General features: G+C 40.1%; 1 protein-coding gene and 1 non-coding gene across 2 annotated transcripts in view; both read left to right on the top strand.

The window, feature by feature from the left end:
* Positions 1 to 15771, top strand: part of CMYA5 (cardiomyopathy associated 5) — a 112451-nt gene that overhangs the window by 12954 nt on the left and 83726 nt on the right. The gene's annotated exons all lie outside the window — the stretch shown is intronic.
* LOC111763562 (U6 spliceosomal RNA) lies at positions 10365 to 10471 on the top strand. Its single transcript, XR_002796409.1, has one exon. It is a non-coding gene; the product is annotated as a U6 spliceosomal RNA (small nuclear RNA).

Genomic DNA, 15771 nt, shown 5'->3' on the forward strand with positions numbered 1-15771 from the left:
CAAGCCAAAACAACGAGGGGGAGGAAAGAATAAATAAATAGAAATCTTAACAACAGCAACAAAGAAGTGTTTTGCAAGCCAGTTACCTCAGGGCATTCCTTGCAGTTTTATCTGGTGAGACAGGATTAATCTCTTCAGGTGGGAGTTGGATGGCAGACTCCTCAGGGCAGAGTCCTTGGGGGATGGTTTCTTCAGGGCAGGATGGGTGGAGACTCCTTGGGGCAGACTGGAGATTGGGTAGTGCAAGCATGAGGTTGGGAGGTACCTGCCTCAGGGCAGGAAGGAGGGGGAGACTCCTTCGGGTAGGCTGGAGGTTTGGTAATGCAAGCTTTACATTGGGTGCTCTCAGGGCAGAGCATTACAGGTGTATCTGTCAAAGTCTCAGCAGAATTTAGGGCTTCAATGTCTATACCATTATCATAATCAACCCATATATCTTCATCCCAATCTTCAGTCAGGGTTCTACTCCTTTCCAATCAATACCATCACTTTTAACAGCAGATACCCTGCAAAGTTGAGATTTAGGTTCAGTTGTAACTCTGCTACTTGTACAGTGAGACTCTGAGCCTGGATTTCAGAAATCTCATCTATGGCTGCACAAAACAAGATTTTCTTTCAGAGCACACATAGAAACTTTCACATCATTCATGAGGCACTTAAATTGCAAATTTGAAGTCTTCATCTCATTCCTTTCTTTTGTAAATGTATCCAGCATATTTAGAAACAGCCAGCCAACATCATTGTACCTTTTAACTCCACAGGACTCTGTTAAGGTGTTAAAAACACTCTCACCCAGAACCTTGCTTCTTATAAGCATGGAAGTAGTCATATCCAATCTTGATATTTTGTGTATCTCTATTGCCAACTCATGCCATGGACTGTCAGTGGCCTCTTGATTATTGAAAACGGAGTCATTAGTGTCCTTGAATCTAATCAGAGTAGAGAGCCTATTATAAAAATCTGAGAACCAATTCATAAATCCCATTTTTAAGATTCTCTGTCTCAAGAGCCGCTTCCAGTACCAAGCTGTACTAGTCAGGGTTCTCTAGGGAAAAACAGAACTGACAGGAAATATCTGTAAATAGTATGAGATTTTATAAAATTGTCTCATGTGACCATGGGGGTGCACAAGTTCAGATTCTGTAGGGAGGCTGCAAACGAGGGGCTCCAATGAAGGCCTCTGATGAGTTCTCCAGGGACATTGGCTGTCTGAAGTGGAGATGGGATTTCTCTCTCTGAATGCTGAAATCTCTTCTCCTTTTAAGGCCTTCAGATGATTGGATGAGACTACACTCATTCCTGATGGCAATCTCCTCATTTGATTATAGATGAAACCAGCCATCTCTGCAATCAATGCAGTGATGATTATAGTCCATGAAATGCCCAGGTGAGATCTGCTCCTAGGTAGTCCAGTTCCAGAGAAGTGGGATGTCAGAGGAGCCAAGAGAAGCCAGGATTTTCCAAAAAGGTGAATGCTCAACTGTGGCCAACAGCGAGTGAGAGCAGAGCTGTGAGCACAGGATGTGGCAATGTGGAAAATGTGGGAGATGTTGCCGAGAACAATTTTAAGGGAGTGCAGGGGCTGAAGTCCTTCCTGGAAGGGATTTATAAGAGAATGGGGCAGGAGAGGAGAGGCAGCGAGTTCAGGCGGCTCTTTTGAGTTTTGTTCATTAGAGGAGCAGAGAAGTGAGGGCCAGAGAGGAGCTTTTTATTTATTTTTTTATTTATTTATTTATTTTTAAAGATTTATTTATTTATTTAATTTCCCCCCCTCCCTTGGTTGTCTGTTCTTGGTGTCTATTTGCTGCGTCTTGTTTCTTTGTCCGCTTCTGTTGTCGTCAGCGGCACGGGAAGTGTGGGCGGCGCCATTCCTGGACAGGCTGCTCTTTCTTTTCACGCTGGGCGGCTTTCCTCACGGGCACACTCCTTGCGCGTGGGGCTCCCCCACGCGGGGGACACCCTTGCGTGGCACGGCACTCCTTGCGCGCATCAGCACTGCGCATGGCCAGCTCCACACGGGTCAAGGAGGCCCAGGGTTTGAACCGCGGACCTCCCATATGGTAGACGGACGCCCTAACCACTGGGCCAAAGTCCGTTTCCCGAGAGGAGCTTTTTAAAATAAAGTGTTGAAGGGGATGTTCCAGATGAAATGGACATTTTTAGGATGCAGAAGAGAAAAAAGAGAATTAAAAGAGGGAAGGCCATGAGTTGATGAGAAAGGGTAGGATCCCTGAGTTTATACTGTGGGCTCTGCCAGCATCGTGCATCCCCTTGGGACAGACGTGAAGAAAGCAGATGCTTGCTTTGTCCAGCGCTTGCTTGACCAAGAACTGGGCATAATTACCTGGCTGAGTTGATGCAGTAGCCTAACCATCACAGGTGTGTCTGTTTTTTATCAGACCCAGCAAGAAGTCAGAGACTCAACCTGTGTCACGCCTCACTGAGGTAGTCCAATTGGAAAAGAGTTTCATACCCATAGGAGCATACTAGCTCACAAACGTAATTTTCTCTTATATATAATTTCAGACTGCACATTATTGTAATTGATTTTATGTAGACCCAACCTTGCATACCAAGGATAAATCTCACTTGATTTTGGCATATAATTGTTTAATATGCTGTTGGGTGAAGTGGATTTGGATCAATGGATAGAGCATCCACCTACCACATGGGAGTTCCAGGATTCAAACCCTGACCCATGTGGTGAGCTGGCCCATGTGCAGTGCTGATGCGTGGAAGGAGTGCCGTGTCATGCAGGGATGTTCCCTGCATAGGGGAGCCCCACATGCAAGGAGTGTGCCCTGCAAGGAGAGCTGTCCCATGCAAAAAAAGTGCAGCCTGCCCAGGAGTGGTGCCGCACACACAGAGAACTGACGCAGCAAGATGACACAACAAAAACGAGACACAGATTCTGGGTGCCACTAACAAGATTACAAGTGGGCACAGAGGAACACACAGCGAATGGACACAGAGAGCAGACAACTGGGGGGGGGCGGGGGCGGGGAAAGAGGAGAGAAATAAAAAATCTTAAAAAAAATGCTGTTGGATTTTGTTTGCTAGTATTTTGTTGAGGTTTTTTGCACCTATATTCCTAAAAGATATTGGTCTGTAGTTTTCTTTTCTTGTGGTATCTTTATCTGGCTTTGGTATGAGAGTGGTTTTAGATTTGGAGAATGAGTTAGGGAGTGATCCCTTCTCCCTCCTTTTGTAAGAGTTGAGCAGGATTGGTGTTAATTACTCTTGTAGTGATTGTTAGAATTCCCCTGTGAAGCCATCTGGTCCTGGGCTTTTCTTTTTTGGAAGGTCTTGATGAATAATTCTCTTTACTTGTGATTTATCTGTTGAGATCTTCTATTTCTTCCAAAGTCAGTGTAGGTTGTTCATGTGTTTCTAGGAATTTGTCTATTTAATCTAGGTTGCCTAATTGTTGGCATGCAGTTGTTCATAGTATCCTCTTATGATCCTTTTTTTAATTTCTGTGGGTTCTGTAGTAACATACCCCCTCCATTTCTGATGTTATTTATTTGCATCTTCTCTCTTTTTTTCTTTGTTAGTCTAGCTAAAGGTTTGTCAATTTTATCAGTCACTTCTAAGAACCAACATTTGATTTTGTTGATTCTTTCTATTGTTTTTGTTTTGTTTTGTTTTCTTTGTCATTTATGTCCATTCTAATCTTTGTTACTTGCTATCTTCTGCTTGCTTTGGGTTTAGTTTGCTTTCCTCCTTTTTTTTTTTTTGTTATCTAATTTTTTTTTGTTTTTTTATTACATTCAGAAAATATGAGGTCCCCATATACCCCCCACCCCCCTCACCCCACTCCTCCCCCCATAGCAACAATCTCCTCCATCATCATGAGACATTCATTGCATTTGGTGAATACATCTCTGAGCCGCTGTACCTCATGGTCAATGGTCCACATCATAGCCCACACTCTCCCATGTTCCATGCAGAGGGCCATGGGAGGACATACAATGTCCGGTAATTGTCCTTGCAGCACCCCCCAGGACAACTCCAAGTCCCGAAAACACCTCCACATCTCATCTCTTCCTCCCATTCCCCACCCCCAGCAGCCACCATGGCCACTTTCTCCACACCAATGCCACTCTCCTTCTTATAGTTCTTCCAGTTTTGAGGTTAGGTCTCTGATTTGAAGTCTTTCTTCATTTTCAGTCTAAGCATAAATTTCCCTCTAAGCACTGCCTTTGCTGCATTTTGGTATGTTGTATTTTCATTTTCATTCACCTCAATATATTTCTTAATTTTGCTTCTGATTTCCTCTTTAACCCATTGGTTGTTTAATTTCCACGTTTGTGAATTCCCCCTTTCTCCCTCTGGTATTGATTTCCAGCTTCATTCCATTGTGTTCAGAGAATAGACATTGTATGATTTCAATAGTTTTGAATTTATTGAAACTTGTGACTGAACATACGGTTTATCTTGGAGAATGTTTATGTGCACTTAAGAATGTTAATTCTGTTTTCATTGGGTGCAGTGTTCTATATATGTCTATTAAGTCTAGTTGGTTTGTGTATCCTTCAAGTCCTATACTTCCTTATTTACTTTCTGACTAGAGAGTCTATCCATTATTGATCGTGGTGTGTTAAAGGCTCCAACTATTAATATAGAACTGTCAATTTCTCCCTTCAATTGTGTTAGTATTTGCTTCATGTATTGTATTTTGGGGCTCTGATGTTAGGTGCATATATATTTGTAATTGTTACAACTTTCTGTTGAATTGCCACCTTTATCAATAGGTAATGACCATTTTTGTCCCTCATAACTGTTTTTGACTGAAAAATCTATTTTATCCTGTATTCCTATAGACACCCCAGCTTTCTTTTGATAACTACTTGCATGGCATATTTTTTTCCCATCCTTTCACCATCATTCTACTTGTATCCTTGACTTTAAGGTGAGTCTCTTGCAAATTGTGTATAGTTGGGTCACACTTTTTTTTTTCCATTCTGGTAATTTCTGTCTTTTGACTGGAATGTTTAATCCATTAACATTTAAAGTCACTACTAATAATACAGTTCTTTCCTCTGCCATTTTGCTATTTAGCCTTTCTAAGTCTTGTACCTTTTTTGTCCCTCACTTCTGTTAAAGCCTATTTTTTTTTCCCTCTAGTAAAATGGTGAGAACTTTATTTATCAGAGAAAGAGGCCTTAGGTAAAGTCCAGAGAGAGGTGGGCAGGGCAGGAGCAGGGAAGGAGCACATGAGGCTCACCCTCAGTGGGCCACCTTGCTCTGGCCAAGAAGGGCTCGGAGTATGGTGTGGAAGATGCCGAACCAGACTCAGAACTGTGGAGGAGCTGGGGTGAGGGCTTGGGCTGGTCTCCTCTCTGTCTCTGTAGCAGGCAAAAAATTCTGAAAAATGTAAAGAATAATTCTAGGGCTTTAGGTTCCGTTTTCGTTGGTTGGTTCGATCCCCCCACCCTCCTTTGTCCCCAAGAGCTGGACCCCAGCAGTCAGTCCCAGGAAACCACGAGGGGAGGGTACCTTAAAAATAGCATTCATGGGCCTTGGGAGGCAGACATGTAAAGCCTACTTTTATATTTATTTGCTTTCTTGTGTTGTATGTACCACATTGAAGGCATTATCCTTTTCACACAATTTTCATCTATTTTTCTTGTGGTTACCGTAGGGTTAAATTTAACATCCTAAATATATGACAATTATATTTGGTTTGATACCAACTTAACTTCAGTAGTATGTACATATACTTTTCCTATACCCCTTCCATTTCCCCACCATTTTTTTGGTATTGTTACCACTTATTTTGTTGTACATTGTATATCCAAAAACCTACGTTTATCATTGCTTTTTATGCATTTGCATTTTAGCACCTGTGGGAAGTAAGAAGTGAAGTTTCTTACCAAACAATACACCACAATAATACTGGCATTTACCATTATGCAAATGGTTACCTTAACATAGGTCTTTATGCTTCTTTGAACCACTGTCTAGTGTCCTTTTGTTTTAGTCTGAAGAATTCCTTTTAGCATTGCTTATAGGACAGGTTTATTGGTGATGTAATCCCTCAGCTTTTGTTTATCTGAGAATGTCTTAATCTCTCCCCCATTTTTGAAAGTGAATCTCACCTGATATAAAATTTTTGACTGGCAGTTGTTTTCCTTCAGCACTTTAAGTATTTCAACTCACTGCCTTCTCATCTCCATGGTTTCTGATAAGATATCAGCAGTCAAACTTATTGGGACTCTCTTGTATTTAACACTTTGCTTTTCTCTTGCAGTTTTGGGAACTCTCTCCTTGTCCTTTCCTTTTGATAGTGTAGTCAATATATGAAGGGGTGTATTTTTTTTTTTTTTGTATTTATATATTTTTTCTTTTTCTTTTTCTTTTTGTGAAGGGGTATATTTTTCTTCATGTTTATCCTGTTAGGTGTTCTCTGAACTTCTTGAGTGTGCATATTCCCACCTTTTGCCAAGTTTGGGAAGTTCTTTGTTATTATTTCATTGACTATTTTTTCTGCCCCTTTCTCTTTTTCTTCTTCTTCTGGAACTCCTATAATGCATATATTAGTGTGCTTAATGATTTCTCACAGCTTTCATAGACTGGGTTCCCTTTTAATATATCTTTTTTTTCTTTCTGCTCCTAAGCCTGTCTCATTTCAAGTCTTGAACTCAGTTTCACTGATTCTTTCTTCTGCCAGCTCTAATCTGCTATTGAAACCCTCCTGGGCATTTTTCATTTCAGTTATTCTGGTCTTCAACTCCAGTAATTCTGTTTGGTTCCCTTTTAAAATTTCTATGTTTTTACTTAGGCTCTCATATTGTTCATTCTTTGTTTTCCTGATATCCTTTGGTTCTTTCTCTATACTTCATCTCCTTAAGCATTTTTAAGATCATTTTTTAAAGGGCTTTATTTGGTATATCCACATTCTGGTCTTCTTCATTGGTGTTTTCTTTATTTTCATCCTCTTAATTTGGATGGACCATCATTTCTTATTTCTTTGTTTGTCTTGTACTCTTATTACACACTATACATTTTAATAGTTTAAAATATTAACACTGGGATTTACTCCCTGGGCTGTCTAATTTCCTGGTTTTGTAACCAGCTGGTGTTAAGACAGAGATATTCTCAAGCTTCATCCCTCCTCTCAGGAGGGTCTGCCAAGGTGAATGCACTGGGTAGGTTTTCCCTGCCTTCCTGGGCCTCTGCCTTATTCTGGGCATTTGCTTGTTAGTTGTTTTGGAATTCCAGTGTTTATAGGAATTTGACCCCTTGGTTTCCCAGGAGACAAACTTCCTTTCCCTGGGTATCTGAAGCCAGTATGCCTTTATCCCAGACTGCCCACCTCTGTAGATTTTTTATACTCATTTCATGCTGCTTTTGCCTGAAGGACAAATTCTGGGAGGAGAGTCACCCCAAGGAGGACTTTTCCCAGTCAAAACAGGGCCAGGGATTCATGAAGGGGGCACCAACTGACTCCAGTGTGCCCTGTGGAGGGGGTCAGAAATGGCACCAAAAACTTCTCCAATGATTCCCCAAAGCTGCATTTCCTGACCTTCCTAGTAAGTGCACCCCTTCAGCAAACTTTCTCCTGCAGCCCTGAGGAAGTCCTATATTTTTAAATCTTCACTGCCTCTGACCCTGTCCAGGGAAAGTTGACACAGTGGCTGTTGCAGCCTTTGTCCAGGTTAGGGCTGAAACAATAGCTGCTCTCAGAGCTGGGCACTGATTTGAATTTTCTAATCAAAAGCCATTTGGCTCAGTGGTTGCCTGCGAAGTCCAGGGTTCAATCCCTGGCCCCAGTACCTCAAAAACAAACAAACCAACCAACCATATCAGTGATCGGCCTTGCCCACCACTGTTCTTGGGGAAAAGGATTTTTATGTCTCTTTCCATTAGCAGCAGCTAGCCGGGGACTGGACCCTGCATAGACCTGCCATGAGACTGGGGGATGGGCATCAGTAGACGACATGAAGAGAGCAATTTTCAGTTCTTTACTATAATTTATCAGTCTTTTCCTCCAGGTCTTCTTTGGATGCTGTACAGTGTTTTTTTCTGGCCTCTGGAGTTTCAAAATAGTTGCTTCAGACAGTTCCTGGCTGTTTGGGTAGAAGGCCTGAGTCCTGGAGCTCTCTACTCCACTGTCTTCCCCAGAAGTCTGCTGACTTTGAGGTTTTCACATCTAGTATGTTTTTTTTTTAATGAGAAGTTCTTTTTTTAAATTTCCCCTCCTCCTTTGTGACTTGCTTGCTATCTGCTCTGTGTCCATTTGCTGCACGCTATTCTGTGTTTTTGCTTGTCTCCCTTTTTTGTTGCGTCACCTTGCTGAGTTGGCTCTCTGTGGCACCTGCAGGCCAGGTGATGCTCCACAGGGTGCGGGCGAGCCTGCCTTCACAAGGGGGCCCCAGGACGCGAACCCAGGGCCTCCCATATGGTAGACAGGAGCCCAACTGATTGAGGCACAGCTGCTTCCCCTAGTATGCATTTTTTTTCAAAAGGGTATAAGGAGAAGAGAGTGAATGTTGTCTTCGGCTCTTAGAGTTTTGGGGGTATAAACCAGGTTATACTACATTAGAAACACCCAATAGGATTGAAAAGTCCTTGCTTATTTCCTGGCTCTGCTACTTACTCTGTGCACTTTACCATAGATTTCAAGGCCCACCCTTATTTGGCTCCTAATCTGACCTCTCTCAGCTCACCTCACACCATTTTCTGCCATGTTCACTACATTGCAGCCACACTGACTTCTTTCTGAACCTCCAAAAGACGAAGCCTTTCCCTGCGTTCAGACCTTTGAACTTAATATTTTCTTTCCCTGGAATATTTCGTCCCCACATCCTCTATTCAGGCTTCACGGTACCCGTCACTTTCTTGAAGAGACTTTCCTCAACTGCCTGCTTAAAGGGTTGTTCTGTGCTGCATATTTCACTATCACATTACCTGCTTCATTCTCTTTGTAGCACCTATCATTAACTTTTAATTTTTTGTTTATTTCTTGTTTATCACTAAACACTAGAGTATATAAGCTCCATGAAGGTAGGGACCTTGTTTCCCTTCTCTCCTGCATCCCTAGCATCTAGGATATAGTGTCTGGCACATAAAAGGTGCTTAAGAAATCGTTGTTCAATGAATAAATAGTTGGATCTCACTATTAAACATGCCGTCCTTAGGATCTCATGTTTCTTTTGTTCTGCTCAAAACCAGTCATGTCATCACCTTCATAACAAATCAACCTGTTTTTAGATGGGGAATGAGACATTGCCATTCAATTTGATAAAATACAAGTCAATAGGGAGATTAGAGATTAGTAACCTGAAGGCTTTATAGTCTATCAGCATCTGTTTTAGATTTGATTCTCTTTTAGACAGTCCCTTCAAATACAGAATCTAGGATACTCTCCTGGGAGAATTGAACACCAGAAAGGGGAAAGTGGGTATTAGAATGTGAGAGGGCACTGAAAGCATGCTGGTGCTAAGTTGTGCCTCAGTCTTTCCTGCTCAAGGAGTGAGCTAAGGATATCATCCTGCATAGATTTCTGACATCTAGGAAACTGCAGAATCCAACTTTCTCTAAAGTCTGGACCTCAGATCACTAACGGAAGGATTCCTCAGTTGTAGAGGTGACACACTTTCCTGACAGCTTGGAGAATCGAAGACACAAAAAGGGAGAAAGGGAGGAAGCATATACAATGTTAGCCGTATTTACATGTGAATTAAAATTGTTTAGTAACCAAATGTGTAATTGGGTTTCTCTGATAGAATTACAAACTTGCCCCCTTGGAAGAAAGTCCTAGTGGAGTCTTTGGTCACCAACTTAGGTTGGCAGGGAGATGCAGGTTAGTGCAGTCTCTGTGACTACAGCACCAAGGCAGAGAGAAGGCAGATAGCATCAGATAATCTGGGCCTTATCAACTGAAACACTTACAAAGATCTGTGGCCTACTTTGTCCTAGAGAAAGTAGCAAGAAATGGCAACCATTTCTTAGATTTTTCTTTCTGTTTTCTCTGTTCTAGTTCATATTGTAGCTCAATCTGCTAAAGTTTCTACTTATCAATTCATAAACCCCTTTGGACTGAATTTACATAGTTTAACAGTGTAGAACCATGAATTCAGAAACCCAGGCTTTAATAACAACACTGTCGAGGAACAGGTTCAATTTGCCTATTGAGCCTTATGTAAGTTACTTTCTCTAGGTGAAGGATGCTGGGCCTTGAGTTCCAGGGTCTGTGTCAATCAGAAGTCTGGGTTGCAGCAGAAGCTGTGACCAATTTAAGCAGAAAATGACTTTATTCAAAGGATGTTGGTAGCTCATAGAATCATGGGAAAGATGGGGAACTAGCTTTAAGAAGTCAGGAACAATTTGTAAAACCATGTCTCAAAAATGATCTGGTAGTGCTCACTTAAACAGCATATATACTGAAATTGGAATGATACATAGAGGATTAGCAGGGCCCCTGCATGAGGGTGACATGCAAATTCATGAAGTGTATCGTATTTTTACCAGTAACTTCTCTAATAAAAGCAAACAAACAAACGAGTGTTTTATATTGATTACATGTTGCAATGATATTTTGGATAAATTTGCATTAAATAAAAGATATTATTAAAGTGATCTTATAAACTATTGTGACTTAACAATAAAAATATAAATAACCAAATTTTTAAAAATGAGCAGATTCTGAATAGACAGTTCTCCATAGAAGACACACAAATGGCCAATAAGCACATGAAAAGATTCTCAACATCATTAGCCATCTAGGAAATGCAAATCAAAATCACAATGAGATACCACTTCATACCCACTAGAATGGCTATAATTAAAAAGAGATAGCAAGTGTTGAAATGGATGTGAAGAAATTGAAACCCTCATAAACTGTTGGTGGAAATGTAAAATGGTGCAGAAAACAGCCTGGCAATTCCTCAAATGGTTAAGCATAGAATTACCATTTGACCTGCCAGTTCAACTTATACGTGTATAATCAAGAGAAATAAAAACATATGTGGACTCAAAACCTTGTACATGAATGTTCATAGCAAAATTATTCATAATAATAAAAAGTTGAAGAAAGCCAAATGTCCATAAACTTGATGCATAGGTGAATAAAACGTGGTATAGCCATACAGTGAACTGCTATTCAGCTATAAAAAATGAAGTACCAGTACATGCTACAACCTTAAAAATGTTACACTAAGTGAAAGAAGTCATACACAGAAGATCACATATTCCATGATTCCATTATATGAAATGCCCAGAATAGGCAAATTCATAGGGACAGAAAATAGAGTAGTGGTTGCCTAGGGCCAGGGGGTCAGAGGTGGATTGAGGAGTGACAGTTAAGGAGATGGGATTCCTTTTGGTAGGGATGAAAATGTTCTAAAATTGATTGTGGCAAAGGTCGCACAACTCTGTGGATATAATAAAAGCCAAAAAAATAATAATAAAAACCACGGAATTTTATACCTTAAATGGGTGGATTATTATTTTTTTAAAGATTTATTTATTTCTGTGTCTGCTTGTACTCTCATCAGGTGGCACTGGGGATCTGTGTCTCTTTTTGCTGCATCATCTTGTTGCATCACCTCTTGGTATATGTGGCACCACTCCTGGGTGGGCTGCGGTTTCACATGGGGCGGCTCTCCTTGCACAGGGGCCACTCCTTGCCCGGGGGGCACCCTTTTGGGGGGTATCCCTGCGTGGGCCAGCACTCCTTGCATGCAACAGCACTGTGCATGGGCCAGCTCACCACACGAGCCAGGAAACCCTGGGTATTGAACCCTTGGACCTCCTATATGGTAGGTGGGTGCTCTATTTGTTGAACCACATCCACTTCCCAAATGCATGGATTTTATGGTAAGTGAATTAAATCTCAATAAAGCTATTTTTTTCAAAAGTGGTCTTATGGAGAAACTATTGCCATTGCTAGTAGACATTAGATGTCACAATCTGAACTATTGGCACTTCTGTACCAGCAAATAAGTATTGCAGGAATTGCAGTCTCTGCTATCACCAGAGAGAGTAAGGAGCTCACCGTTTTTCTGTCATCACTAGGTCTCAAGTGCTTTTTGAATGGGTGTCAAGGTCATCACTGGGAGAGTATCTGGCATTGTGGCCTCTGCCTCCCACCAGCACCACAAGGTGGTGAATTCACCAAATGGAAAGAGGAGTCATTTGCTGACAAAAGGATGTCAGATATCTACTAGAGTAGCATGTGACAATAGACTAGACTTTCCTCATGTGCTACCCGATCCTCAGAACTTGTAACACATGCTACACTAGGTTTTACTTCTTCTATGGATACACAATACCTTATTTAAACAATGGAACAAATCAATTAGTTAAAATTTCCCTAAGGAAATTAATTTAAAATACAATATAGAACAATGAACAAATAAATAAATATAATCATATGAGGCTAAAGTACTATTTCCCATTAAATATCAGCTGAATCTGACTACCACTGTTTATTCTAGCATTGAAGTTCCATTTTACAGTTAAATAAGTCTTTAACTTAGGCCTGACCTGTCTTATGTACCCAGGTATACCACTGTTCTGGGGTCTCAAATCTCTACTAGAACCTCTTAACTATCTGCTTGCTATTAGCAAAAAGCTAATTGCTTTCTAGACCTTTTAGTTAAATGTCCAGGCCAGTCTTCCTTTGGAGAATTGTGCTACAACCCACAGAGTGAGCTACTAGAGATCTATATACAACTCTGGCCAAGGGGAAAAATGAGCCTCAAGTAATGTCAGGTTCTCTTCCCCAGTAACTTGGAAATGGAGGCACAAATTCTATTTAGTTAGTTTTAGAAGAGAAGGGTTTGGGGGACAGGACTCAACTTTTTGGATATCTACCCAATTTTTAATATCTATAATACTTTGTCATAGAGTATGGATTTTTATGCTTAATAATTATAGTTAGCCAAAAAGATATGTATAACTCATTAACCAAAAGAATTGCTAAATCTACATCTGTTAACTATCCAAGATGTGGTAAAGAAAACCATTTGCTAAAAATGCTGAGCAGGTTTTGGTTCCTGTGATGGTATTAAGAAAATAATGATATGTAATATTAAGTGGGAGCTATTTGTCAAGGCATGGAGCCTATAGTATAGAAGATGGGTGGGGAGGAGCCTCATACACAGGGAAAGAGTGGGACCCTACCATAAGTCTGAATACAAGATCACATGCAAATGAGTTTCTAAAATTTTGAAACACCCCACCCCAAATGGAGTACCCACAATTGTGTGAGGAACACCCATTGTCCAACCATGGTCTAGGGGTGAGAAAGTTGTTTGACTCTATCCTACTACCCAGGAGGCACTCCATCCTTTATCAGAGCAAATCAAGCCAACAGCTAGAGGATGAATGCTCTTCCCATCTCTAGGATAGCGAGATTAGAAGAGGGAGAAACAATAAAACACGTTTTCTGAAAGCCAGGAGCCTCTCCCTGTTCTTGATTTATCCCTTAATCTCCTTGGGAAAAATGACCGTTACAAAGAAAAACTAGGAAATCCAAGACAATTCTGTGAACTATGAGACTAAGGATGCCATTTGTGGGACAGCCAGGTTGAGCCATGTACAAACAAAACAGGAAGATGTGCTGTGCAGAGAGAGAGAGACAAACCTGAAGCTACTTACAGAGAGAAGCAGAAACTAGAGCCACATTGACACATCATCAGAGAGAGGCAGTGAGAGGTGCTCCTTGACTTCTGTGGATTTATTACCCATTCCCTTCAGACTTGGCTACACCTGTTCTTGAATTCCATGAGAAATCTTTATTTCCTTAAGATAAATCACCCTATATTTAAGCTAGCTTGAAGGGGGTTTTCTTACATATTTATTTAACGAATCAATTTTTTGGCACATATTAATAAAGCATACAGTTTATCCAAAGTGTACAATCTATGGTATTTGGTATAGTCCCATAGTTGTGCAATCATCTTTTTCATTTAAAAAATTTATTGAGTATATTATATTTATGAGTATATCACTCATACATAAACATACTAAGCAAAAAGTGTATAATAAAATTGTGAACTTGCAAAACAAACATGCATAACATCATACAGGGCTCTCATATCTCACCCTACCACCAATAACTTGCATTGTTGTGAAACATTTTTAACAAATGATGAAAGAGCATCCTCAAAATATTACTATTAACCAAAGTATCTTACATTTGGTGTACTTTTCCCCCAACCCACACTATTATTATTATATTTTATATCATTCATACATGAACATAAACAATTAGTGTATAGTAAAAGTTGTGAACTTAACAAAGCAAGCATGCATAAAATCATACAGGGTCCCATATATCAGCCCACTGCCAACACCTTGCATTGTAATAAGACATTAGTGACAAATTATGAAAGAATATCATCAAAATCTTACTAACTATAGTCCATATCTTACATTTGGTGTATTTTTCCTTCAACACACCCTGTTGTTATTTTCTAATATATTTTAATTACAGAAGTTGTGAACTTACAAAACAATCATGCACATGTGCAGAATTCCTACACAACATCCTTCCATCAACACACCACTCCATGGTGGAATATTTATTACAGATTATGAGAATACCATCAAACTATTACCACTAACCATGATCCATAGTATACATTTTGCACACTTTTTCCATACTCCTCCATTATCAACACAGTATATCTTTGGCATAGATGCATGAATATTACAGTATTACTATTAACCACAGTCCATAGGTCACTTCAGTTCTATTTTCCCCTTGCTTCTCCACATTCCCACCATATTGCAATAGCGATATACGTCTGCTTTAGCTCACAAAGGACACTCTTGCATCTGTACCATCAACCACAATTCTCATCCACCTCTGGGTTTACTGTGTTCTTCAGTTCCTAGATTATTCTATAGCTTTCTTTCAGTTGACATTTACATCCCTACACTACCCTTTCTAGCCACATTCCCATTTATAAACCAGCTGTTACTATCATGTGCTACCATCACCTCTATACATTTCCACACTTTTACAGTAAAGTTCATTAAAACTTCTACATACATTAAACATCAGAGGTCCATCTCAGGTCCTCCTCTTATCTCCTTTAAGAATCCACCACCTACCAGGTCTTGACCAAAAGGTCTTAAAGATGTTTTCCTACATTTTCTTTTAGAAGCTTTATGGTTCTTGCTTTTATATTTAGGTCTTTGATCCATTTTGAGTTAATTTTTATATTAGGTGTGAGATAGAGATCCTCTTTCTTTGTTTTGCCTATGGATATCCAGTTCTCCCAGCACCATTTTTTGAATGGACTGTTCTGCCTGGACTTGGTGGATTTGACAGGCTTGTCAAAAATCACTTGACCATAGACGTGAGGGTCTGTTTCTGAACCATCAGTTCCATTAGTCTACATGTCTGTCTTTATGCCAGTACCATGATGTTTTTATCACTGTAGCTAGGTAATATGATTTAAAGTCTGGAAGTAACAGTCCTCCAACTTTGCTTTTTCTTTTTAAGTAAAAAGGCTATTTGGGACCCCTTACCCTTCCAAATAAGTCTAATAATTGTGTTTTCCTTTTTTTTTTTTTAATGCTGGTGAAACTTTTATTGGGATTGCACTGAATCTGCATATCAGTTTGGGTAGAATTGACATCTTAATGATATTTAGTCTTCCAGTCCATGAGGATGGAATGTTCTTCCAATTATTTAGGTCTTTCTAAGGATTTCTTTTAATAATTCATTTTAGTTTTTTGAATACTAAAAAAGGATTGCCTTACATCCTTGGATAAGTTTATTCCTAAATATTTGATTCTTTTAGTTGCTAT

This window comes from Dasypus novemcinctus, chromosome 2 (genome assembly GCF_030445035.2).
Source record: "Dasypus novemcinctus isolate mDasNov1 chromosome 2, mDasNov1.1.hap2, whole genome shotgun sequence".
Classification (NCBI taxonomy): domain Eukaryota; kingdom Metazoa; phylum Chordata; class Mammalia; order Cingulata; family Dasypodidae; genus Dasypus; species Dasypus novemcinctus.